This window comes from Atta cephalotes, assembly GCF_000143395.1.
Source record: "Atta cephalotes unplaced genomic scaffold scaffold00060, whole genome shotgun sequence".
Classification (NCBI taxonomy): domain Eukaryota; kingdom Metazoa; phylum Arthropoda; class Insecta; order Hymenoptera; family Formicidae; genus Atta; species Atta cephalotes.
In genome coordinates, this window is record NW_012130124.1 from 685,423 (window position 1) to 702,380 (window position 16,958).

Below are 16,958 nucleotides of genomic sequence, written 5' to 3' on the forward strand. Positions count from 1 at the left end.
TTCCTGGGCCGATTTTCACGCTTTTTGTCACTCAGGTCAAAATTGTCGTCATTGAACCGGCGAAACCAATCTCTGCACGTTGTTTCCGATAAAGCATTGTCGCCATAGGCCTCCACAAGCATTCGATGCGATTCGGCAGCCGATTTCTTCAAATTGAAACAGAAAAGCAAAGCTTCTCTCATATGCTTTTTTTTTTAGCAAAAAACTAGAATGAAATGATTACAAATGAAAAAATGTATGTTGTTGTATGAATTCTGATTAATGTTGACAGATGTCAAACACATAAAAAAAAGTGTGTTGTGTGCCCATGGTAGCTTTGTACGCTCACTAATGCCACCTATAAGCAAACAGCAGATTTAATCTTATACACCTGATATACATACATATATATAGGATGTTCCATTTTAAACAATGCATTAAGATTTCTCGAAAACTATGGTAGACACGGAAAAATGTTTCAAAGAAAAGTTATATGCTTCAGAGGGGGACATAAGAAGGCATCATTGATTTGACATTGCGTGGCGTCGCCAAGGTCTGGATAAAATCACATTGTCCTTTTCTAATAGAACACTCTATTTTTGATGGTAGAATCTAATAGCTGATTTTAAGAGCTTTTCAAAACGCTGTAATAAAGTTATTTTTCAATATTTTTTGAGTTACAATGCTTGAAAGTTACAGTAAAACTTAAAAAGTACTTAATGAAAAAAATATTTTTTTATAATGTTTTGAAAAGCTCTTGATACCAGCTATTAGATTCTACCATCAAAAATATGGTTTTGCATAAAATAAATCAACCTTGATCTGACTTTGGTGATCCCAAGCTCAAATCAATGATATCTTCTTATGTCCGCTTCTGAATCAACAACTTTTGAAACATTTTTCTGTATCTATCATAGTTTTCGAAAAATTTTAATGCATTATTTAAAATAGGACACTCTGTATATATCGGGTGAATTTTTTAATCAAAGACTACAAAATATCTGGAAAAATAAGTATTGTATGAAAAAATGTTCCAAATAAATTCTCAATATTTTTGAGAGAGCAATTATGTCCTGCGAAAGTTAGCCGCCTCTTGATCCCCTTTAGGGATCTGGGACTGAAGATTTGAAATTTTAAATGGGAATGCCTACTTTTTATTGCAGATTCAGATTCCACGTCCAAAAACACGTCAATTTTGTCTAAACCTTTTTTTTCGATTCCTGGTAGATGGACGCTGCATTTGGCGAAAATTGATAACCTTCATCTTCTTCAAATCTCCATGTTTTATTGCACAATGTTGCTACGTTGCAGAAAACAACTTTTGTCTGAAACATGTTTTTCGAATTATCGTAGATGTTTATGATAATTTTTTATCCTTAGTTTTATTCAGAATTAACAACGCGTTATCAGGAATCGAAAAAGAAGGTTTAAATAAAATCGACGTGTTTTTGGATATAGAATCTGCAACAAAAAATTCCCATTAAAAATTTCGAAGTTATCCCCACCCCCGAAGCGGGAGGCAGCTAACTTTTGTGAGAATAGAATGTGAGAAAAGATAGAATTGCTCTCTCAAAAATAGGGAGGGTTTATTTGGAACATTTTTTCAATGCTTATTTTTCCAGACATTTTGCAATCTCTGATTAAAAAACTCAGTACATATATAAAAATGTATCAAAAGTCTGGACGGTCGAATATCTCGAAAGCAAAGCATCTTTGAGAAAAATGTTTTAGACAAAAATTGTAGGGTTTAAAATGATATATCTACTGAGCACAATCGCTTGACTTTAAGTGGCGTCGCCAAAGTCAGATCAAAATCAAATCGATTTTTTAAACAGTTTTTTAAAATAGACTATTCTATTTTTGATACCAGAATTTAATAGCTGGTGTCAAGAGCTTTCCAAAACATTTAATAAAATTATTTTTCATTCATCACAAGTGCTTTTCAAGTTATATGGTTTGAAAATTATAATACCGCTGGCATCAGCATTACGCAATCATAACCGATCGACGGCTGAAATCTCTTGAATGTTTTTCAGGATCACGTCCTGAATAATATTTGTCAAGTCGCTGGAGATTGTACCTTTAATTTTCATTTTTACTTATTAAAATGAATTTTTAGTACAAAAGTAGTACAAAAATGAAAATAATAGGTACAACCTCCAATGACTTTGATCTTGACAAACGTTATCCAGAACATGATTCTGAACAGTATTTGTGAAGACTTCCCAAGGCTTATTTTCCGATTATTGACAGACTATAATAAATGTCGACTTGGTTTAGTTCCAGTCAGTCAGTGTCATTCTTTTCTTGCTTAGAAACTATATCTTTCTATCTTGGTTGTTATATAATTTCTTTTTTTTTAATTAAATAAAGAGTTAACTTTAGAGTTTTTAAATTAAGAAATTTTAACTAACTTTTAAAAGCAATACATTTAATCTGACATTGACTGGCCAAACAAATCAAGAATTAGTGAAGAATTTTTGATAATGATAATTTGTGTTTAATTTTTGCAATATAGTGTATTCCGTTCGTGGGAAGCTTCCTTACTTTTATTGTGATTTAAATTTATTAATTATTTCTAAATTTTATCTCTGATAAATTCAAAATTTTTTTTCTTTTCATTTTAATTTTCTTTTCATTCATCTATGTTTAATTCTTGTATAGAGATTTTTTTTAGTGTAGTCGAGGGAGCTCACTATGTCAAGATAGTTATTACGTATATATTGTATTTATTTTTTATTATTTATAAAGGTAATTTCTCTGAAGAGGACTCAAAAATGAATCAAAACATGTAAGCGTGTTAATTTAATAAAATTTTGTTATATCTGTATATTATTTGCACAACGATTATTTGACTTCTATTGCCCTGTTATCGTCAAATTTCTTTTGAAAAATACATCAGATATATCTATTCATATTCGTATTACAAAATGTATTAGACAATGGTATCACTTCCCAACCAGTATACATATTAAAAAAATATTTTTAAAATGTCTTTAAATATTTATTTAATATAAAAAATATTAAATAAACATTAAAAAAATGTTTTTTAAATATTTTGTGTGTGTATGCTGATTGAATTAATTCTTACATTTAAACCCAGATTTTTCAAACTTAATGTATCAAAACTAATGTTAAGATACATTTTTCATTAACATACTTATCAGAATCATAAAATTAATAAGATCGATGCAAGGTACAGTTTCAGTTCTATTAATTGATATCGTCTATTTAATTACAGATTTAGTAAAATGTAATTTTCGCGAGCGATATAATATGCAATCTAAGAAAAGATTCGTAATTTCTTCTCATCTAGCAATTTGTCATTATATAAAGTTTAATGTCTTACATTTTTCATCATGATATATATACATCGAAATATGAAATGTATATTATTACGTACTATTATTATATTCAATCGCGTTGTCATACATCACGTTCTTAATTCGAAATATGGAATATATTGCAGAATTTTTTTAATTTGTAATTATTAATTATAATTGTTCATGGCTGTGCGGAATTCATTTTCCATTCGTTGCCACTGAATTTGCCAACCTTGTCAAAATGAGTGGAGAAGGAATGATTAGTCGCTCTCTCGTCTAGCCAATCCAGATAGAATCTAGATTGTAATAGTCAGATATATTGAAAATGGCTCGAAAGTAAGCCTGATCTATCAAAATCTTGCAATAAATTTCTTTATCGCACGAATTACCGCGAAAAAAACCTCTCATTAGCCTTCTATTTTTTTTATTTTCTGACATTCTCGAGAGTTACTATTATCTCTTTTATATGAATTATTATTAGATAAACTTTTGATAGATAGATTTGATCAATGTACACAGAATTAATGAAATCTAAACTTTTCAAGTATACGTATATTAACATTCTCCATATCGTCTGTAAAGTTTGTTTACTTCACCAGGATCAATTGTGATCAGTATCATTAACATTTCAGAAAAATTTTTCTCTTATCTGAAATATTATAAATAACACTGAAGTATTTCGCATATTGTTGAGATAGATTAGATTAAATATTTTTTTTATTTAATTTAATATTAGTACTTGCCATTAATACTTGTTTTGAATATTAAAAGTAATATTAACAGTATTTTAATACTAAAAAATAAGTGATTAATCAACCAATATTAATACTGAATTTTTATAAGAGTATTATTAGATTAGACTCCCTATTAGATTGGACTCTTTTGATGATTTAGATAAGAAACAAATTCATTTACAATAAAAATAATATAATGTTGTTTGTAAGTTGTAAGAAATCAACTAAATATGAGGAAAATAATCGATTGATCAATTTCTTACGGCTTGTTATAATATTACTCACAATATTACTAAACAGCCTATAATATACATATAATAATAATTAACGTGGCTGCAAAACGCGAAGAGAATAGACTAAATCTCGATGATAGAAATAAAAATAGCAAAAAACAATCTAGTATAAATAGAAACAATCTAATATGAATGAAATATGTGAAAAATTAAAATAGATTGAAGCGAAAATCGAGATAAGAACAAACTGTAACTGTAAGAAGATGTGTATGATGAACTGTATGATGATGACAGTAAAATACCGTATTTCCTAGCAAATAAAAAAGTGTCGATTTTAAATGTCTCATTTTAAACTTGTTTAAGAGTTCTAAAATATAAATTCAATGCATATACATATGCCTGTAATCTGTGCCTGCAGAATTGTTTCTCTTTTTCAGTCTTTCACAAGCGCGGGCGCAGATCTGCAAGAGAAAGTGCAAAAGAAGGAAGAACTAGTCGAAAGTAAGTATAAGTGATTGGGTAGTTGCTGAATGCTAGTGATGAAAACAAGGACGAGGGATGAATAGAAAAAGATTATTGAATCGGAAAAAAAAATACAGTTACAAATCAAATAGAAAGCATATTTTCGCTCTTTTTATTCCTCTTTCGTGTAAATATTTATTCGCGAAAATACGTTCATTTTATTTCATTTCGTTTCATCTCTACCTTTCTTTCTTCATCTTTTTCAATGTGTATATGATGACCGCATATGCGCGAATATACACATCGATATATCTTGCTATATGTTATATCTTGCTAGAAATTACTTATGTTATTTTTTACTTTTATTTTACATAAAGTCTTGAATATTACAGTATACAAATTTATAAGATAAATTTATGTAATTGAAGATCTAAATTTTAATAAAGGTTCGGATAGACAACTTACGATATAGCACAGAAGTATCATCAGTAAAATTTGTCAACATTATTATTAGCTCTCAATTTAAAGTTCCAAATAAAAGAGAATACTTTAACTCGAAATGAAATTTCAAAAGAATGGAACTAGGATAATAAAGAAATAAAAGAAAAAAAAAAGACGAAGATTTCTCTCTCCAGTCGGTTTTTCATATGAAAAATGTATAATGCTAGCTTGCAGTTCGCCTTTATTCTCGAAGAATATCTCGCTCCCGTGTCCTCCCATTTCTCTGATATCTCGTTCTTCTGTATATTTTCGTATATTTTACTGCTGAATGGTTAAAAAGACATATTAAAAACTATTCATAGACAATACGAAATTATTTTATTGCATTTATCCTTAAGGAGATAAAACAGAGTAAAGGCATTAAAAAAGGTTTTTCTTTATCAATTTTTAAAAAATATAAATTAAAAAAATATCAATTGATACACTTTTAAGACATTTTAAGAATTTTTAATCTAAACATAAATATATGGCGATGTTATTGGGAGTGTGCATTAATTTTAAAGAATTTTAAAAAAATGGCGTAACTAATACTATCGCATCGGGCCATATTGTTGCTACCTTCATGTTCAAAGCACCATCATGTGACTTTAGTTTTCAGTATGTGTGTTTTTGCCGAAGTGTAAACAACATTGGTTTTTTGAACATTAAATATCGAATTTTGTCGAATTTTGTATCAACAAAACATAATTTGCGGAAAGCTTTGCTTTTTTGCTTCCATTTGAAAAAAAATGCTGTTGAAAGTCAACGAATGCTGTCAGAAGCTTATGGTGATTATACTCCATCGATTTCAATATATGAGTACTGTTTCGACATTATAAAAAAGATAATTTTGACACCTTGAAGAATGTCCAAGCCAACCGAAAAAGTTTGAAGATGAGGAACTGGAAGCTTTACTCGATCGAGACCCGAGTTAAACGCAAGAAGAGCTTGCAAAATCACTAAATGTTGATTGATCAACGATTTCCAGACATTTGAAAGCTATTGGAATGATACAAAAGAAAGAAAATTAGATGTCGTACAAGTTGAAGCTGAGGTACGTCGAAAGGCGCAAAATGACCTATAAATTGTTACTTCGAAGATACAGAAGAAAAAGTTTTTTGCATCGTATCGTAACATGAAAAATGGATACGCTACGATAATCCGAAGCGCAAAAAATCATGGTGCAGGCTGGGCGAACAACAACAAAACCGAATATTCATGGCGCCAAGCTCATACTCTGTATGGGAGTGTAGCTGGGTGTAATGTATTATGAGTTACTCCAACAAAACCATCACTAGGGAACGCTATCATCAACAATTTAGCTGAACGTTGAAAAAACGGCCAGATTACGAAAAGACATGACAAAATGATTTCCAGCACGACAACGGCAACACATGTTGTAAAACCGGTCAAGGAAACATTAGAATCTTAACTGGGATGTTCTGTCATACCCGCCATATTCTCCTCTATTGCTTAAATATTGCTCTATTTCAATCGATAACTCATGGCCTATCTGAGCAGCGCTTCCATTTTTATGAAGAGTGAGAGCATTGCAAAATGGTAGAGGACTTTTCTACTCAGTTTAATCCGCTCTTAATCTTGCTCGGGACGAGTGGGATCGTATATTCATGACACTGTATACATAACCACTTTTACTTGAAATACCGAAAAACGTTGCACTAATAGAATACAGAAAAAATATAAAACTTTACATATAAAATGAAAATTACTATTAAACAAATATTGATTAAAATATTTATTTTTTATAGTTAGGTAATGAACATAATATGTAGAGGGGGGGGGGGGGGATAATGAATATAATGTAATATACAATAATATATAATATAACTGAGCTGTTCGTAGTATTTTTCGGTTAGAATTACCATTCCTAGTTCTCATTTCATTGCTTTTGTCGTAACGCCATGCTCGATCTCATGGACAACATTACGCTAAAATTGTTAAAAGTTATTGACCTGTGTCTTTCACTACATTTAGAAGTATTCTGTTATTAATATTATAAGATAATATTATTCATAATATATTTAACTATAAAAAAAATGAATAACAAAGTATTTTTAAACATAGTGAAAGACACAAATCAAAAACTTTTAGCGATTTTAAAGAAGTGTCGTCCCTGAGACTGAGAGTCGCATGCTATAATAAAACAGCAATGAAGTCCTTACTTTACACCTATTACCGTTCCTACTCTTTAGTATATAATATATAATAAGTATAGTATATAGTAGTATAATAGGTGTGAACCTCACACATTTCGATTTCAAGCCAAAAGCACTGATCTTGGACAGCTCTGTAATATAAAATATCTATCATTCAAAACCTTTAATCCACAGTACACACAACTCTGGTCCGTATCTACACACATTCGGGTATTTGTAACCCAATGTTTTTTGGCTTTTATCTCAGATTGTGATGCATCGATTTTAACAATTTTTTTTTAATCTATCGTTTGAAGACTAAAAAAAAAGAATTTTTGAGTTAGAAAGTCTAAAATGTCGTAGCACAAAAGATATTTTGCAATAAGGGATCGGAAAAAAACGTGAAAATAACAAAACCTCTTTTTCAAAACCTTATCTTTTTGTCAAAAATAAATAAAAAAAAGATTTTATTACTGATGAATCAACAGCTAATGAATTGAACTTTAAGATTATAAGCGTTTTTGTGATTTGTTCTAAAAACAATATGCAAAGTAAAAATGAGTGATTTTTTAATTTTATGGAAACTAATCATAAACCAAAAATCTTTGAATTTTGATAGAAATAAATAAAAAAAGTGATTTTAATGTTCTTCTAATGATAAATATTAACAATTTACTATTATATTTAGTATTTACCATATTTACCGCGGGAGCCATTAACGAAGAAAAAGAAGATAAGTCTTTTATGTTAAGAACATATAAAATTGACTTAAACTATTTTTTATGATGTATTCATAATTAAAATCATAAATAATCCAATTAATCATTTCTACTTACATTTCAACTTTGCAATAAGTCCAGATTTTTTGACGTTGTACCCACAAGAGATTAAGATAATCCCAACACGTACTTTATACAATTATGTAATAGCGTATTAGAAGATCGCTGAACAAGGGAATTGTAGAAGTAAAACTTAAATTTTTTCCCCTCCAGTTTTTCAACATTATTGCTCAAAGCGTGTTCGAATGCCTGAACTATGAAAATCGGAAGGGGTAACGCTAACCCCTTATGTGTACTGAGGGTTAAAATAGCATTCATAGTTCTATTGATCATAACAATCACAACAATAACAACAAATTAAACGTTCATAACAAAAAAAATGATTTAACTTAATCCTTAATCGCGAATCTATTATATAATCAATTCGGCAATTCAGGTCTTGAAGGCCGTTATTATTTTTCAGACAAATTGTGATGCAGCACGCAAATTTCAATTTCGAAAAATGCAAAAATCAAAACAGAAAATCAAACAGAAAATGATTTATTCAAAATCGGAAGAGTTGATTTTCAGAATTTAATCAGCTTATCAAAAGTAAGATAATTATTCGATAGTAAAACTTATGCTTAGCAAGTTAAAAAAACTTAACGCTATGCACAAAATATGAAAACACAAAAAATATTGCAAAAAATGGTTTGTAAATTTCTGAGACTCCTCTCCGGTTTAGGATTAATTACAATTAAATAAAAACTAAAAATATCTAAAAAGTACCTTCATAAATAAAGTCAAATGTTTCGATCTTTACTATGCCTTTTCAGTGAAAATAAAATATAAAGTATACTGATAACGTTTAAACCTTTAGTTACAATTATTTATTAGCTAAAGATCAAAATAAATTTATATTTTAATATCTCTTTTAAGTTTTAAATTAATCAATAGTTAAAAGCGGCTTAAAGATTAAAATTTGAAAGCATTATAAGGAGCTATGAGTCAAGTATTACAAACATTATATAAACTACATAACTATTGTAAACGCTTTGATTTAGCACGAGTCATTATCAATGTTGATAACATATTTGAATTTGTAAAATCGAAATCGCATAATATAAAATGTATATGGAACATGAAAAATAAAAATTATAGTTATATAAAACATGCTATACACTTAGAACATATATTACTGGAAGAAGAATAAATCGCTGACCATAAGGTCAACATCTATGTGAGACAGAAAAATCTTTGCAATGCGCACTCACCTCCACTCAATCTGTTGTCCGCGCAGGACGCGTTTTTTTCTATTTCATTTCGTTCGTACATTCGTAAACTAACAACATCAATGTGTAAGAAACACTAACACAACGATACAATTCACACAGATGATAACAGACGACAATACTGACGCATGCGCATTGCAGTCAAAGAGACCTCTCTATCTATCTCGCACAGATTGGCTTCGATACGTCGATATACGAGCCAGTATAGGAAATTCCTTTTCCAGTAATATATGTTCTAAGGCTGTACAGCATGTGTAACTAAAAGAACAATTATAAGCTCATCGAGAATTTGTGGAAGTGTCATGAATTTAATTATCTCGGATAAATTATAAGTGAACAAAAATTATAAAAATTAAATGTGTAAATATTTTCTATATTTAATTCTATCGTTTGGTCATCACAATGTGAAAAAGAAAAAGGATTACCTTCGATGTTCTCACCTTTTTATTGTATATATACTATATATATATATATATATATATATATATATACATATATATATATATATATATACAACACGTTGTATTGCATGGTATTGCATCAAACGAGAAGAGAATATAAATTACAAGGCGGGCGAGCCGATCTGTATAAGCAGCGCGAGCGCCATGCGACGGAAGAGATTAGAACCCTGCGCGAAATTCATATAATATCTACACAATATTAATGAAACAATTGTTTTATAACACTCAATAATGCAATTACTTAATTATTCGTTTATTATAACATAAATAACGAAACAATGTAATAGTTTCATAACTTGGTTATATTATTAGGTGTACAACTTTGATTCCGCCGTTTTCCTATAGATGGCTTTAGCAGTAAGTGGTCGAAATAAATAGATCATAGACGTCATACAATAAACTTGGACATCTGTCAACATAAGAAACATTAGTCCCATAAAAACATTAGTCGATTTGTGTCTGCATCATAAAGTTATTCTCGATTGAAAATGTCAGTTTATGAGCCAAATTCTCGTCATTTACGGGAGGTTTTTTGCTTCAATATGAAGAAATCTGCAGCTGAGGCTCATCGAATGCTCTCAAATACTTATGGTGAGGCCGCTATTAGTGAAAGAACGTGTCGTGAGTGGTTTCAACGCTTCAAGAACGATGATTTTGACGTCCAAGGTCATGCTCTGTATTTGGTGGGACCAGCTCGGCGTAGTATATTATGAACTGTTAAAACCGAAACAATCATAGGCAATCGGTATCGAACGCAATTGATGCGTTTGAGCCGAGCATTGAAAGACAAACGGCCGCAATACAACAAGAGACACGATAAAGTGATTTTGCAGCATAACAATGCTCGACCCCATATTGCGAAAGTGGTCATACTTGGAAACATTGAAATGGGAAGTCCTACCCCATCCGTATTCTCCAGACGTTGCTCCCTCTGACTATCACTTGTTTCGATCAATGGCACACGGCTTGGCTGACCGTGCACTTCCGGTCTTATGAAGAAGTAAAAAAATTGGATCGATTCGTGGATAGCCTCAAAAGATGACCAGTTTTTTCGACGCGGGATTCGTACGCTACCCGAAAGATGGGAGAAAGTAGTGGCCAGCGATGGACAATACTTTGAATCAAAATGTATAACCAGTTTTTTACAATAAAACCTCGAATTTCGGAAAAAAAACGGCGGAAGCAAAGTTGTACACCTAATATTTGACTTGTGATACGCCAACTATTTCTTATTTATGATTTAAAAATAACTAAGTTTCGGACAAATTTTTGCCAAAAAAAAAATTGTCTTAGAAATATAGTCAAGAATATGTCTCTTTAAGGACAAAAGATTATTTTAAATCACCTATACATAGCAGAAATAAAACGTTATTTTTCGAATTTTTTTTATTAATAACTTTTTAATGAATAACGAGCGACAGCTAAAACTTGTTGGAGGTCACACAAGGTCATGAATTTAATAACATATGTCAAATTCGAGGGGGCGGAGGTGAGGATCATAACTTGTGGAGACCCCCTCCGTCCCCTGTTGCGCCGTTCTGATCCCAGCAGGGGAAGAATGTGAAAGCGACCACAGTCGCAAAATAGGGAAGGCGTCCAATCACGAGAACTAGATCTCGTGCTGAAAAGAGAAAGAGGAGAGCAGCGGAAGACCCCCAATAAGGGAGTTGCTGACGGCAACCGCTTCCAGCGGTAGCAACGACAGACCGAGGGTTATGATCCGTCACCCCCAAAAAACCGTAAGGTACACACCGCCAAAACTGGCTTCGGCCAGATGACGGTAACAGGGGGAGAGCGAAAGGGGAGAGCGGAGACAGCTTGCTGCCTCTCAACCTTCCCCTGATTCAGCCCGGTTAGATGGACTTTGAGGCAGGGGACTTGTTCCTGGATTCCTTCTCTGCCTCATTGGGAAAGATCCCGAGAGGTTCCCTGGGGCTGGCGAGGAGGATCGGATGACTGATCCATTCCTTCCTCTGCCGAACTCTGGGAAGAGAGGGTGGGAACTCCTGACGGAACCTGGGAATCCCTATTCCGCCCCCCTCAACACGTTATATGTGATGGCAGGGTGAGAGGGGCTGATATTCCTTTCCTTACCCATTAGAGCAGACTGTGCCCAGCATATGCCCGGATTTCTCCATTAAAGAGACTCCGAGCAAGTTAGGTCCGAATTAAGGTCGATGGACTCGGAGCACCTCCGGAAGAATGCTACATGCGTTCCCGGAGGTGTCCCAGTTAAAATCAGAGTAAAATACCCGATAGGGTTTTAGCGGATGTGAGCATAGCGGGTGTCCGCATACTCCAGGCTCTCCTCCGAAGCCGACAGGATACATAAGGCATTTTCCCACCGATAAAAAAAATTTTAAAAGTCAAGGTCAAGGTCATCGGAGGGGCTCTCCTAAACAAAATATTTACCCATACTTATACGTGTGTTTATACGTTTTTATGTAAGTTATATATTTGGATATATTCACGAATAAAAAGTTTTTTATCATGAATTTAAATTCGATTCTTATAAAATATAGTGTAAAGTCATTTAATATAGCGTAGACTCCTATATGAAATAGCTGGGTTTTCTGTTAAACTAATAAGCGTATGTGGTTGGTCCTACCATGAATTTTTTATTCTTAGAGTGAAATCTATTTAATAGGAAATTCATTATTATTTAATCTATTTAATAGGAAATTCATTATTATTAGATCATGCGTGTAGTCATTGCAAGAAAGATTTGAGTAATTGGTTGTTATCAAGTGTTCTTACATGAAAAATTTTTCTATTTAATTTTTCTATTTAATTTTTCTATTTTAATTTTTCTATTAATTTTTTTTGTTTTATATGGTTAACTCTTTAATTTTTTGTGATAACACTTAAATTGAGCAAGGTAACACAATTTTGTGATAATGTTTTGTATAATATTTTGAAGGAGAATTAAATAACCACTACTTTAGTTGGAAGAGAAAATGTGTCTTTGAATGAATTGTGATATAATAATTTCATTTAAGAGAAATTTAAACCATTTAGATTGGAATAGAAAGAAATCCTTCAATAAGATATACGTATACTTAGGTTTCATCTCATAAAAATTAAAAATAGTATCATTTGAGTTAAATAAATAATAATAAAGATAATATCACTTGGGTTTCACTTTTGATTTTGATAGTAGAATTTAATTTGGCAATTGTTGATATCAATTCTTTTATACAAATGATATACAATATTAGATTAATTAATATTAGATTCATTATTTATTTAATTTGGCATGGTTTAAAAATGGGATTTAATTTTGTGCTAGTTCTTATATCAAATTTTTTAAAGGAATGGTACATAGCATTAAAGTTAATATTATTTATATAATTTGGTATCTGAATTACATGGAATTTAACTGTGACGCCAAGTTAAATTCTATTTTTATACGAATGATACATATCATTAGAGTTAAGTAAATAACAATAGACAATATGATTTGTGTTTTACTTTTTAATTTGATAGAATTTAATTTGATTAATTAAGATTGTAGCAGTCTGGGTTTTAATTTTTCATTTGATACATTAATTTTTTTCGAAGAGTAATAATTTTTGACAGAGAATTAAAATTATCATTACTTAGGTTGAATTAAGAAGACTTTCAATAGGAATATCTTCGAAGAAAAATTAAAACTATTATAGGTGTGGGAAAAGTTCGTTTTTCCCTATTATTCTACTAAACAGCAAACACAATTATTTAGTTCCACGGCCAATTAAATAATTAGCGTTAATGAAACCCAAATGATTCTTCAGCGAAAAGCACGTATGCTTAACGCTTTTTTACCCTTTTTTAAAAAGGTAAGTTTGTACAAATAATAAGAAACAATTCCATTTGTGTTTTTAATTTTCACAATATATTCATTGCGTACATAGCGAAAGGAAAAAACAGCTAAATTTTTATTAGATAAAATATAAAAGTAGTTTATCATAATTTCATATCACGAGTAAATTTTTCTAGTTTCTATTTACGAAGAGAAATTTACAAAATAACGTCACAAGTTGAGCCAATAATGCTTCATTTTTGCGACATTCAATAGTAAGCTGTCTAACTGCCGTAACATATTTGCGTTGCTGCTCTACGAGAATGACGAGTTGTTGATTAAGTGTACCTCGCCTTCCTTTTTCGTCGGTACAACGTTTTTCCTAAATAAAAAATTATTTCATTATTTAAAATTATTTTGTGACTCTGCAGAATTTGTCATTGAATATGATGGAAGTAAAAGAAAATTTGTTTTTTCATATTATCATCGCTTTGTTGCACTTCATTCCTGCAACAATTTCAAATTGTTTCAGGAACTGTTCCTTATCACTTATTAATGTCATAGTTTTGTCACAAAATATTAAGTTACATATATGTTAAGACTACGAATCAACAACGATTCCTTAGTTATATATAATTTTGTATCATCGAAGATATTGTATAATGTATAGTATTGTTAAGTTTCTTTGTGCTTAGCTGAAACTGTAATATGCTTCTTTAATCCAAATTTTGCGAAATAGATATTTTTAAATTATAAGAATTGTTCTTATGTCTGTAAATAAATAATCTAGTTCACCTTGATTATAAATTTCCATGAAACGTCATTGATATTGTGTCAATTCAGAGCGTCCTGGAACATCGTTCAATTATCTCGTTAAAGATGCAATAATTCTATTCTTTTTAGCCAATTGCAATCGCACTCGTGTTATATAATTTTCTTTTGTTCTTCATATTTTTTGACACTATCTTCCTCTTCCATCGGAACATTTTTAATTTCTTGTTGTAACATATCTTGAAGAACATTCAAGTCAAACTTGTTCTCGAAAATTATATTCTTGTTCTTTTAATCCTTCATGTACAAATAGAAATTCCTCTAATCGTTTGAAGATATTAAAAGTTGAATAAAAATTCTTATTTCACATTTAAGCAAATACGAAAAGAAAAAATTATTAATATACAGGAAATAATTTGTATTCTTAAGCAGAAAATGTGTGTTTTACAACAAAGAATTTGTGTAATTACAGAAGCAGAAAATATTTATTTTAGCCTCACTTACGAGTTCCTCTATCTATGCCATCGATGTGATGATGGATTTCCTAACCTAAATTATTTCACTTCAATTCCAAAGTGTACACTAGTTCATCATCAGTCACAGATATGTGTTATGTGACCATGCATCAGCGCCACATTTGCCTCTTGCGCCAAAAATTTCAAAAGGACATTTCCCCTATTAAGTAGCTGCGATGACGACGACGACGACTTAAAAGTTTCTTAAAATTCGTTTTTTGCGTCATAATATCTCCGCTCGTAGAACATGTAGAAAAAAAATAAAAATACTTTCATTATAAATTCCGAGCGGTCGCAATCGATTGAGCACACTTAGAACTTGAACACTTAGAACTCGGTTCAGTCTTTATTGAAATCCGATAATCTCGATCTGGCGCAATTCGTCGGCTCGTGTAAAGTAGCCACGGCAGTGTCACTGCGCGTAGCTTAGCCGAGACGCTACCAACGTCTCCAGTTATAAAAGTGACTTGATAAGTGACGATGAGTTTTTTATGATCGTAACGATTACTGACTACACTAATTTTATGCTAAACTTGGAAAAATTACTTTGAAGAGTAACATTTTATCAATACGCATTTATTTATTAAAAATATTATTTGTAGTGAGTAACGAATAAAAAGTGATGCGATTACGAATAATGAGTTACTTTTTTCAGTATCGAGTGATTATTTTAACTCGTTGTAAGTAACGATCGAATGACTTTTCAACGCTGACATTACAGTTATTATAATCTTCGTAAAAAAATGTACTAAAGTAATTAATTTATATTTTTTTTATTTAAAAAAAAACGTTAAACTAAAAAGGCAAAATATTAGCATAAAAATTTTATCTCTTTGAAAAAAGTAAGAAAGCGCTACAAATGTTAAGCGAGAAAAAATGTTACTAAATTAAAAAATAAATTTATAAGGAAATATAAAACACTACAAAAAGTACGTGATATCAGTACAAATTCACTCTTTTGAAAAAGGATAGAAATGCTAAAAATGCATATTCTTCGATTCTTTGGAAAAAATGTACTAAAAAATGTACTAAATTTATTAATTCATATACTGTTTATAAGATTTATAAAACAGTCATTTATAAAACTTGATAACGATGTTGCAGTTTTCTATGATTGCAACGAATTACACTAATTATACTAATTTTGTGCTAAGAAAAATCACTCTTTACGCGTTTACTCACTGAAAAGATTATTTATTATGAGTAAGCATAAGGTTACTCGTTACAAGTAATAAATAAAAAGTAATGCGTTACAAATAACGAGAGTAGTATGTGGACAGCTATGAGGTACCAAAACAAATCCCCTCCATGTCTTCTTTCGGCACCATGGGCATGGCCTAGACGGGAGAGTCAGGAAAAGGGCGTATTCTGAATCTTGGTCGAGGAGTGAAGAGGTGGAGGTAATAGGATAATTAAATGGTGTGTTCTGATTGGTTCGCCCTATACTTGCCCAAAGATCTGATTGGCTCGCACTTAGCCATGAGGTGATTGGAGAAGGGAAGTGCTAGAGGACCTTTGACAAAATGGAGGATAAAGTTCGAAAAAATGATGAGTGAGTCTATAGCATTTTTTATCGTGAGGATAGAGTACGAACATTAGACATAAATAGCGGGCGGTTTTATTAACGGTCATTTTTTGTTAGCGCACAATGTCTCCGATGTGTTGGCGTTTTTATTTTGAGAGACCTTATACGAAAATTAGGGAGTCTAGAGAGAGTCTTGCTTTTGCTAGGAAGAATGGGGAGAGGTAAAACAGGAACGAACATATTCAACTAGCGCGACGTCTTCGAACATTACTTTAAAAAAATTCTTTCTATTTTATATATTTAATGTACATTATCTAGATCTGTAATATGGGAGAAAATGAGGGTGGGAAAGGTAGGAGTAAGAAACAGACGATATTTATAAATTCAAAACATTTATTTAAAAGGGATATTACATAAAGTAATTATTTTATTTTTTGAAAGAGTACACGTTTGACGGCATACAACACGAGAATTTATGTTTACAATGA